This window comes from Chlorocebus sabaeus, chromosome 14, assembly GCF_047675955.1.
Source record: "Chlorocebus sabaeus isolate Y175 chromosome 14, mChlSab1.0.hap1, whole genome shotgun sequence".
In the NCBI taxonomy this organism is placed as follows: Eukaryota; Metazoa; Chordata; class Mammalia; order Primates; family Cercopithecidae; genus Chlorocebus; species Chlorocebus sabaeus.
In genome coordinates, this window is record NC_132917.1 from 37,084,305 (window position 1) to 37,096,164 (window position 11,860).

Sequence of the window (11,860 nt, forward strand, 5' to 3'; positions counted from 1 at the left end):
TCTTGCTTCTGCTTCCTCCTCTCTCACCTGTGATATGCAGCCTCCCAATTGGACTCCCTGCAGCATTCCACCCTGCTCCATTCTAGACTTCATGCAATAGTCAGAGAAATGTTTTAAACACATTAATCAGGTCTCATTGCTATGCTGCGTAAAACACTCTGATGGTTTTTCACTCCACTGAGAATTAATATGAACTCCTTACTATGGCTTGCTATGGCCTGCAAGGCCCTTTCCACTCAGAAACTCAACATTTTTTTTCTTTTTTTTCTTTTTTTTTTTTTGAGACAGAGTCTCACTCTGTTGCCCAGACTGGAGTGCAGTGGCACGATCTCGGCTCACTGCAACCTCCACCACCCAGGTTCAAGCAATTCTCCTGTCTTAGCCTCCTGAATAGCTGGGATTACAGACGTCAACCATCATGACCGTCTAATTTTTTTGTAATTTTAGTAGAGACGGGGTTTCACCATGTTGGCCAGGCTGGTCTCAAACTCCTGACCTTGGTGATCCACCTGCCTCGACCTCCCAAAGTGCTGGGATTATAGGCGTGAGCCACCATACCTGGCCCAGAAACTCAGCATTCCACCACTCTTTCCCTCCCTCTATGGGCTGCAACCCCATGGCCCTCTTTTGTTCCTTGAACTTACTAAGCTCTCCCCAGCCATAGGGAGGCTTCTGGACATCCTTATCCTCCACGCGGGATTCTCCTTTAGTCCTGATGTACATTGCTGTCTCTTTCTTGGCCTTCTCACAGAGGTTGTTCCTCACATCCCCTTATCCAAAATAGGTCCTTCCTGTATATTTCTATCTCAGCACTCTGCTCATTTCTTTCTTTATTCTTATCATGACTTGTCATTATAATATTGTTTTACTATGGGAGGGGCGGCCTGTTTTCATGATCAAATTGTAGGTTTCATGAGGGCAAGGACTATGTCTGTTTTTCATCATTGTATTCCCAGCATCTTGGAGAGATATTTGCGTGTGGCAGAGGTTTAATACGTATTTGGTGATTAAACAGATATTCAAGAATTGATCCAGCTTCTATTTCTTTGGCTTCAGGACTTGCCTCAAATATCCTTTTGTCACAGGCCTTCTCCAACCACCCTACATAAAATATAACAGTGTATCTCCCGGCTTTTACTCATGCTTTTGGTGACAGATTTATTATCCTTGGTCTGGGCCTTTGTTGTTCTCTAAGAACCTGGTTTCTCCTCTGCCTCGTGGCTCTACTGGCTGCCATGAGCATCTATACCTCCCAGCTCTAGCTCTCAGGGCCCCTGTCCTCATTCAAAGCCTGCCCTGCTTTATCCTGGAGGAGATGGGGCAAACTCAGATACAGAGAGCTTCAGCAACTTGTTCAAGTTTATACAATAATGAAGATTGGGCCAGAAGTCAGGTTTTGGGATTTGCACCCAGTCTAATGTCTTTTCACTCTATTATGCTAATCCTGTATCTCTGTTTCAAATCAAAGTGACTCATTTTGAGTTTTCAGATGAGCACTTCAAGTGTTATGGAGTACCTGGTTATTTGAAGTAAAAAAAGCAACAAGAATTGAAGCTTCTAGCTAGACAAAGCCTGAAGCACCAGACAGCTATTGAGGACTAAATCTGCCCACAGGGCTGGAATTAGGCACCAAGGGAACAGATGCAGGGAGAGATCCAAGGTCACAGCCAGGAGCCAGATCCTGGGTGTAAGCTGTCTGTGCCTGTCCTTCTTTCCCAGGGCCCACCAAAGGAAGGCTCTGAGCTTCAGGATGGGGATCTAGACTTCAGTTATCAGTAGGTTCTGAAAGTGCTGCCCTCAGGGAAATGGTGACTCAGAAACAGAACTTCAACAAGGTTCAGTTGAAGTCTAGGTAATTCCCTAGGCATGCCTCTTGCCTCCTCTCATCTCTCCCCTTCAAAAGAAGAACATTTGAGGAAGTCCCAGGGAAGAGAGATGAGAAATATGGATATGAAATAAAGTGAAATGAAGAACCACAGTATAGAGTACTTTTCTGCATTGGGTAAGACTTGTGGGTGAGACAGAGAATTGGGTGGAGGGCAGAAGGCCAGAAGGAGTAGGCAGAGGAAGGAGGGGGTGTTGAGCCTCCTTCAGGCATCGAGCGAGAAACCTGCCCTCGGAATAGTCACGCTTGATCTCCTTTTGGCTTCTATGTACCAGCAAAGCGTTTAGGTTTAGTCTATTTCCTCTGTGGCAGAAAAGGAAGCCCAAGGCAATTTGCATAGGCAGCTCTCAAGCAAAGCCTCCCTCAAAGAGTTTCTGACTCATCCCCATGACTTCCTCCCCCATCTGTCAACAGGGGAAACTCCAGGTGGGAGGTTACATTTCCTGCCTCCCTGTTATGGACTAGTTTCCTTCTTGGGAGCTGAGGCAGAAGTGGAGGGGACTTTCTCCCTCCTCATCATCCCATGCCTTCTCTCTTCTCCCCGCTCCTCTCTATCAAGCTCTATGTTCCCATTTTGAGCTGAGAATAAGGAACAGCAGAGTTTATTAAAAACATTTTAAAATCAAATGATTAAACTCTGATAATGGCAGAATTTCAAACATGAGTCAGTATGTAAATCCAACCGTAAAGATGAAGCTTTGAAGATATTTCTGTGTTCTCAGAACCTCAGAAGTTAATTCCTAGACATTGCTTCCTTCTAAGGGCAACTTCAGCACATGGTCCACAAGGATATAGGGCAGGATCCTCATAGAGGTAGTAGGCTACATGTCTCAAGTTGTAGGATGCTCTGGGCCCTCAAGTCTATCTATCCTCTTCCCCGAGTTCCGCACATCATCTACGTGCTGCTGGACTCCTGAAAGTGGCACAACACCCTGACAGGGAGCTTGAGCATTCATTCTTTCTGCGTTTTGATAGTGTTTTCTAGGCTACCATCTGTGGGCTCTGTTTTGATCCACAGTTCTCCCTCTGGACATGGGATGTATCAAAGCAGGAAACAGCCTGCCCATCTGAGCTTTTCATGATGTCACGGCTACTGCTCTGGCTGTTACCAGAGCTACACGGGAACCCCAGGGAGACAGCTTGAAATGATTGGGCATCAGGTATAAAGAAAAAAGCCCTCAGAAGTTTGGAATTTGTTTACATTGGTTCAGGGAACCAAAGAAAAAAGATTCGAGAATAGAATGTTCTGGCCTGTGTGCCCACTGAAATTAGAATTGTACGGGATTTTCCTCCAACACCGTGGTGGCTATTTTCCAGCCTCTTTTGCTGATTTCTCTTCCTCTTCACACTTGTCAAGGTTGAAAGTCTCTAGGACTCAGTTCTTAGTCCTCTTCATTTCTCCATCTCAGTCCATTGTTGATCTCATCCAGCTTCAAGTCTTTAAATACCACGTGTATGTTGGCAACTCCTGGAGCTCTCAAATATTTTCTAGACTTGTATGTTCAACTGCCTACTGAACAGTTCTACTTGAAGGTCAGATTCAGCAAGTTCCCACTGAACTCCTGGTCTTCTCCCCACAAATCTGCTTCAGACATGGTTGGAGGGTAGTAGCTCCAATCTTCCTGTAGCCCAAAACATTGGAGTCGTGCTTTTTACTGAGACAGAATCTTGCTCTGTTGCTCAGACTGGAGTGCAGTGGCACAATTGCAGCTCACTGCAACCTCCACTCCCTGTGTTCAAGCAATTCTCCTGTCTCAGCCTTCCTAGTAGCTGGGATTACAGGGGTGCGCCACCAAGCCCAGCTAATTTTTGCATGTTTAGTAGAGACAGGGTTTTGCCATGTTGGCAAGGCTGGTCTCGAACTTCTGACCTCAAGTGATCCACCCACCTCGGCCTCCCAAAGTCCTGGGATTATAGGCGTGAGCCACCGCGCCTGGCCTTGGAGTCATTCTTGACTCCTCTATTTCACATCCCACACCCAATCAGTCAGAAGATAGCCTGGCCAGGTCTATCTTCCAAATACATCCAGAATCCAATCGCCTTTTACCACCCCCATTGCGGCTGCACTGGTCCAAGCCACCATTTTCTCTTGCCTTGATTACTTTAACAGCCTCTTATCAAGCCTTCCTGGTTCTACCCTTGCTCCCTTCAGTCTATTCTTAATGCAGCAGGAAGAGCGGTTTTCTTAAGGAATTAGGTCCCATCACGTCACTCCTCTACTCAAAGGCCTGCAATAATTCCTTATCTCATTCAGCATAAATTCCCTTACAGTGGTCTGATTGGTCCTCTGTGATCTGTCCTTGAACACCATACTGACTTCATCTTTGACTAGTCTCCATTTCTCACTGTTCCCTAGCCACAGTGGCCTACTTGCTGTTTCTTGAACATGTCAGTCTTAACCCTACCTCAGGACCTTTGCACAGGCTGTTCTCACTGCCTGGAATATTTTCTCCCCACGAACCTCCATGGCTATTTAAAAAATATATATTATTCCAGTCCTTGCTGAAGTGTAATTTTTCAATGATGTCTTCCTTGATCCCTCAGTTTACAGTTTTAATCTTGAGCTCTTTTACTCTGATCTACTTATTTCTGTATCACCCTCTAACATATGGTAAAATTTACCTATTTAATATGTTTGCTTTTTGGCTGGGCTTGTTGGCTTACACCTGTCATCTCAGCACTTTGAGAGGCTGAGGTGGGGGGATCACTTGAGCCCAGGAGTTCAAGACCAGCCTGGGCAACATAGCAAGATCTCATCTCTACTAAATCAATAAATAAAGCCAGGTGTGGTAGTGTGTGCCTGTAGTCCCAGCTACTCAGGAGACTGAGCCGAGAGGATTGCTTGAGCCCAGGAGTTCGAGGCTACAGCGAGTTATGATCATGCCACTGCACTCCAGTCTGGGCAACAGAGTGAGACCCTGTCTCCCCCAAAATATTTGTTTTTTATTATTTGCCTTCCCCTATTGAAATATAAATGCCTTTGTTTTGCTTATTTGAACAGAGGCTGGCTATGATGAGTTTGTTAAAATGAGTGGATAAATAGCAATGGAATCAGGGATAGTCTCACAAGAGAGGGCAAATGAAAGGTGGGCAAGCATCCACAGAGCACCAGAGTTTAAGTTGTGGCTAGTTATGGTTGAGGACCAGAGAGATTCTAGGTTGCAACTGGAGGCAACACTGTGGGCCAGAAAATTGTCAATCCACATGTCCTCTGGGGTCTGTTTCACGGTCATTGAGAATAAGCCAGTCTGATTAAAAGAAAAATCAGGTATCCTATTAGTTAGACCCCATGAATAGGCATGACCTCTAGATTATTTTCTTTTACCTTGCCTTGGTTATTGGGAGGCTACATCATATTTCACGATGCAAACGGGAATGGATACTTGATTCTGTTTTTCTTCTTTTATGAGGACATACAAAATGATAGGAAAAGTGAAAGGTTTCAGGGGGAAATGCTTTCTTCATAGAATTGCAGCTGGAGTGAGACGAGAGCTGGAGTGAGCTAAATAGAGAACATTTTTGTAGTGAATCTTATATCCATGCATACTCACTGGGTATGCTGACTTTTAAATTGTTTGTGATATTGGCATATACTAAAGCCACTGCTATCACTACCTGTGCTAAGGCACAGCACCAGAGAAGTGACACCTTGGTACTGATGAAAAGTGAATCATCTGACTGTTTCAGGACCACAACCTGAGGGATGCTCAAATCCAGCTTCATCGTTCTGCCTCTGGTCTCATAACCTTTGACTTAGGTTCTGGTACCTCTGTTTCTTGCTAGTTTCTCCTTCAAGGTGGTGCTTCTGACAAGAGTACCTTATGGAGATGGTGACTGTAATGATTAGTAGCATCCCCTTGCACTCTTAAGAGTTCAAGTTAAGATGATAAAATGTGGGGGCACCCTATATCTAGGGCTTAGCTTGACTGGTGACCTTGGACTCCTCCAACTTCTGGGCTTTCTGCCTCCCACCCCTCTCCTCCCTCCCACTGACTTTGATGATGGTGAAAACTTGATTGTGTGGAAGTTCACTTTCCACAGAAGTTCAAAGCTTTGCCCAGTGCAGTTCCGAATATGTAATTTGACCATTGAATGACGGGAGATTCAAAAGTTTCTGGTTACCAGCAAGGGAGAAGTGGTGCTAAATGAGAACAGAAACCCCAGCCCACTCCCTGAGGTTTGAGTGACCAGGAACCACATTGACTGGAAGACAATGCCATGGATCTTAGTGTCCTGTGAAGAGACATTTGTGGTGTTTCTTGTTAATTGTAACAGCAAGTCATGTTCTCCTCCTGGGCCTTGGTGTCCCCATCTGTAAACGACAGGGATTCAGCCTAATGAGTTTTTGGGTCCCTTTGAGCTCTAAGAGTCTATGAAGCAGTACAACATGTTATTTAAGAGCCTTCCTTTTGGAGATAGAACTGAATTCAAATCCTAAAACCTGTTCAATTTTGATCACGTTATAAGTTCAACTTTCTCACGTGGAAAATGGAGATTACATTCACTCATAGGCTTTTAATGGTGATTCAATGAAATAATACGTAAGAAAACACCTTGTAAAGTGGCTGGCACCTAATCACTCAGTGAAAGATATTGGCTACTATGACCCTGCATGTGATTCCCATGGGGTTGCTTTCAAAGCATATTATTTCATGTTAAGATTGCAACTGTGGGAGGTCAGTTGGGTGGCTATTGTCATCTTTATTTTTATCAATGAGAAAATTGAAGCTCAGAGAAGTCAAGTGATTTCCCTTTGGTTTCAGAGTTGGTGTGTGATAGAGCTAGGGCCTCGCCCGATGCTGTGGGAGAAATAAGAGGTACATCAATCAGACATTCATTGAAGAGACAGAAATGGTTGTATGCACTTAGCCAGCAGGGAAGACCTTTTAATCACAATAATTTATGTATGAAAATTCTCTATAGATAAAAGGAGAGGCTGTTGTATTAGGCCAGGGAAAATAAAAAACTTTCTGCCTCTTAGATAATGACGCAGGTTTGTATTTTTTGTTCTTTTGTTCCACTGTCCTGCAAAGTAGCCATATCTGATTCTGCTAACGTCATCGCATAGATCAGACTGTTTCTCATTGCCCTCTCTGATCATAGTCCTGAAATCTGAGTCTTTACTGTTCACCTCTGATATTCACCACTACTCTATCAGTGTCTGTTTTGGGGTTCTGGTTCTGCCTTACAATGTCATTGAAATTCTTTTTATTTATTAAGAATTTAGTTTTTATTCTTTTGCTTTATATTCCCTATACATGTCTATTGCAGAAGCATTGAAAAATACTGTAATGTGTAAAGAAGAAAACACTAATCTTACAGATGATCACTTTCTACATTTCATTCTAGATTTCTATCAGCATATACATACAACTATTTTACTTAATGATTATCCTATTTGTGTTGTTCTATAACCTGCTTTTTGCCCTTATTTTAATATGAATATTTCTTCATGTTATTACAATGATTTAAAAATAAGCTTTTAATGGTTGCTTGTGTACATCCATTGTATGAATGTACTAAAATTATTTAACCCGTTTCCTACTGTCGAACACTAAAGATTCTTTCCAATATTTCACTTTGATAAATAACACTTGATGTAAACTTTTTGCTTGTAAAGTTTTGCTATGTCTCTGCTTGTTTCCTTACTGATAGCATTTTGCCTGTGAGGGCAGCGAGATGAGTACTTCGAGGATTAATCCCCACCGAGGCGGCTGAGCAACAGGAAGGTCTCTGCAGGGCCCTCGCGCTGCCGGTAGGTGTCACCTTCGCCTCATGATTTCTCCTACTTTTTTTTTTGTTTGTCTTTTTCCAGGATCTTTTTTGAAGACCAAGAATAGAATAAATTTGTGAGTCAGTAAGATTCAGCTCCAAATATTAAAAGTCTCTTACAAGGGATACAAATTGGCAGTGCCTGGGGGCTGTGGGCTTGGTTATTTTGCTTTTTGTGTTGGTTTGATTTCTTCCAGCCCAGCAGTGTTTGCTGCTGAGCTGATTCTGAGAAAAAGGAGTCAATCTGGACTGCTGGCAAAACTCCATTCTCTCAGGCTGTCTAGGAAACACACACACACACACACACACACACACGTAAAAAAAGCTACTGCGTACTGAGGGCTTTCTCAAAGCATCTAGTAATAAACAATTCACAGCAATTTTAAAAGATAGTTATTATCAACACTCTTTTCTAGATAAGGGGATTAAGGCTCAGAGACACTAAATACTAAAGTGCCAGTGGCTTAAGGCAGTATTCTGACCTGAGTACACTGATTAGTGAAGCCTGTGATTTTAACTGTTTTCCTATGTTTGTTAAAAATGCTGATTCTGGCAGGGCATGGTGGCTCACACCTGTAATCCCAGCACTTCAGGAGGCTGAGGTGGGAGGATGGCTAAGCTCAGGAGTTCCAGACCAGCCTGGGCAACATGGTAAACCCCATCTCTACCAAAAATATAAAAAGTTAGCTGGACATGGTGGCACATGCCCGTGGTCCCAGCTACTTGGGAGGCTGAGGTGAAAGGATCGTTTGAGCCTGGGAGACAGAGGTTGCAGTGAGCTGTGATTGCACCACTGCACTCCAGCCTGAGTGACAGAGTGAGACCTTCTCTCAATTAAAAAAAAAAAAAAAAGCCAATTCTGAGCCTCCACCCCAGGCCTATTGGACCAGAATGTCTCAGCATGGGACCCTAGAATTTCCATTTAAATGGTCATCTTAGGAGATTTGTACTTGCACTAAACAGAGGTACCCATTTCATTTGTTCTGCGACCAGCCAAACCAACCAGAAATCATGGCTGGGAGAGGCTGAGTAGACCTTGGGTGGTCTGAGTCTTTAAGTCGCTTGTCCAGTTTTCATTTTAGGTCAGCAACAAAGGTCTTGAAATAAATCATCTAGAACTGGCTTTGAGAGAGCATGTGATATGTTTTGAAATAAAGAGTTTTGTGGCCTCAGTAACCACTCTTCTTTCTTTCACTAAAAAAAGATTCTTTGAAACCCTTTTCACTGCTTAGCAGAGCAGCAGTGTGGCTTAGGGAATAGGCCTGTGCTTTAAAGTCAGACAGGCCTGAGTTTGAATTCTAGCCCTGCTACTTACCATCTCTCTGATCCTGACCAGGTCACCAAAGCTCTAAGGCTCAGTAACTTCCTCTGAAAAATGGGAATAAATATAGTCACTTCATAGGATTGAGGTGAATATAAATACAATACTAACAGTGAAAGTGTACTATCCAGCTCTTCTCTTGTAAGTGTTCAGGAAATGACAAAAACAATAGTTACTTTTAAAAAATTAAGTAATAGGATAAAAAATGCTATTTTAAACCTAGGTAACTGTCTTTTTTCTAGTTACTTAAAAACAACTTTATTGAGGTCTATTTATTATACATGCATACCATAAAAATCACCCATTGCGAGTGTGCAGTTTGATAATTTTCAGTATATTTATTACTTGTGCAACATCACCACCCACAATCCAGTTTTGGAACACTTCCATCACACCAGAGGCTTCCTCTTGCCTGTTTGCAGTCAATCGTTATTTACTCCTAGCCCCAGGCAGCCACTGATCTGCTTTCATCTCTATAGATGTTCCATTTCTGGACAGTTCATATAAATGGGATCATAAAGCTGGGCACGGTAGCTCATGCCTGTAATCCCAGCACTTTGGGAGGCCTAGGTGGGCAGATCACGAGGTCAGGACATTGAGACCATCCTGGCTAACATGGTGAAACCCCGTCTCTACTAAAATACAAAAAATTAGCCGGGCGTACTGGCGGGCGCCTGTGGTCCCAGCTACTCTGGAGGCTGAGGCAGGAGAGTGGCTTGAACCTGGGAGGTGGAGCTTACAGTGAGCCGGGATCGCGCCAATGCACTCCAGCCTGGGCGACGGAGCAAGATTCCGTCTCAAAAAAGAAAAAAATAAATAAAAATAAATAAATAAATAAATGGGATCATAAAATATGTAATCTTTAATGTCTGGCTTCTTTCCTTAGCATAATATTTTTGAGGTTCATCGATGTTGTAGCATATATCAGTAGTTTTTTCCTTTTTTGCTAAATAATATTCCATTGTATGGATACATTGGGAGGTATCCACACTACATGTTGTTTATCCATTCACCCATTGGTGGCCATTTTGATTGTTTCTACTTTTTGCCTATTACGAATAACGCTATTATGAACATTCAAGTACACTTTTTTTAAAAAAAATCTCCTGTGGTAGTCTGGGATTACAGGCTGGGATTACCGGCGTGAGCCACCGTGCCCGGCCTCAAGTACAAGTTTTTATGTGAGTTTATTGTTTCAGTTCTCTTAGGTGTATATATAGGAATAGCATTGCTGGGTAATATAACTGTATATAACTTTTTGAGAAATAACCAAACTATTTTCTAAAGCAGCTGTACTATTTTACATTCCTCCCAGAAAGGTATGAGAGTTCCAGTTTCTCCATATTCTTACAAACACTTGTCAGTGCCTGTCTTTTTGATGATAGCCATCCTAATAGGTGAGAAATAGAATCTCATTGTGGTTTTGATTGGCATTTTACTAATGACTAACGATGTTGAGCATCTTCATGTACTTATTGACCATTTATATGTATCTTCTTTGGAAAAATGCCCATTCAGCTTTTTGGCCTACTTTTTCATTGCATTATGTGGCTTCTTATTATCGAGTTAACAAGAGATCCTTACATATTCTGAGTACAAGATCTATAACTGATACATGACTTGCAAGCATTTTCCCCCATTTCGTGAGTTGTCTTTTCACCTTCTTGATGGTATTTTTTGAACCAGAAAAGTTCTTAATTTTGATGAAGTTCAATTTATCTGTTTTTTCTTTTGTTGCTTGTGAATTTTAGTGTCATATCTCCAAGAATCTATTGCCAACCCAAGTTCGTGAGGGTTATTTCTATATTTTCTTCTAAGAGTTTTATTGTTTTTAGCTCTTACTAAAACATAACTGGATTAAGTGGACTTTAATCCATTTGGAATTAATTTATATATGTGGTATGATGTTAGAGGGTCCAGCTTCATTCTTTTACATGTGGATGTCAGTTGGTCCAGTATCATTTGTTGAAAAGACTGTTTTTGCTCTGTTGAATTGTTTGGGAACCCTTGTTGAAAATAAACTGACCATGATGTAAGAATTTGTTTTCAAACTCTTAATTCTGATCCATTGCCTATGTATCTCCCTATGCTAGACTACACTCTCTTTATTATTATAGCTTTCTAATAAAATTTAAAATGAGGAAGTATAAGTTGTCTAACTTTTTTGTTTTTTCAAGATTTCTTTGGCTGTTTTGGATCCCTTAGATTTCCATATAAAGTTTAGGATCAGCTTGTCAATTTCTGTAAAAAGGCCTGGTGAGATATTGATGGGGGTATGTTGAGTCTGTACATCAATTTATGGACTATGTCCATCTTTACAATATTACATCTTCCAATCCATGAATGTGGGATATCTTTCTATTGGTTAAGCCTTCTTAATTTCTTTCAGCAATGTCTGGTAGTTTTCAATGTTGTTAAATTTATTCCTAAGTATTTTATTATTTTTGATGCTATTTCAAATAAAATTGTTTTCAAAATTTTGTTTTTGAATTGTTCATTGTTTATGTATGCAATTGACTTTTGTAAATTGATCTTGTATCCTGCAACATTGCCGAATTCGTTTACTAGTTTGAATAGTTTTTTAAGTGAATTGCTTAGGATTTTCTACAAATAAGACAGAGATAGTTTTACTTATTCCTTTCCAATATGGATGTTTTCTTTTCTTTTTCTTGTCTAAATTGGCCAGACTAGAACCTCCAGTACAATGCTGAATAAAAGTCTTGAGAGCAGACACCATTTATTGTCTTTTTCTCAATATTAGGGGGTAAATATTCAGTTTTTTGCTTTTAAGTATCATGTTAGCTGTAGATTTTTCCCAGATACCCTTTATCAGGTTGAGAAAGTTCCTTTCTGTTCCTAGTTTATTGAGTATATATTTAAAT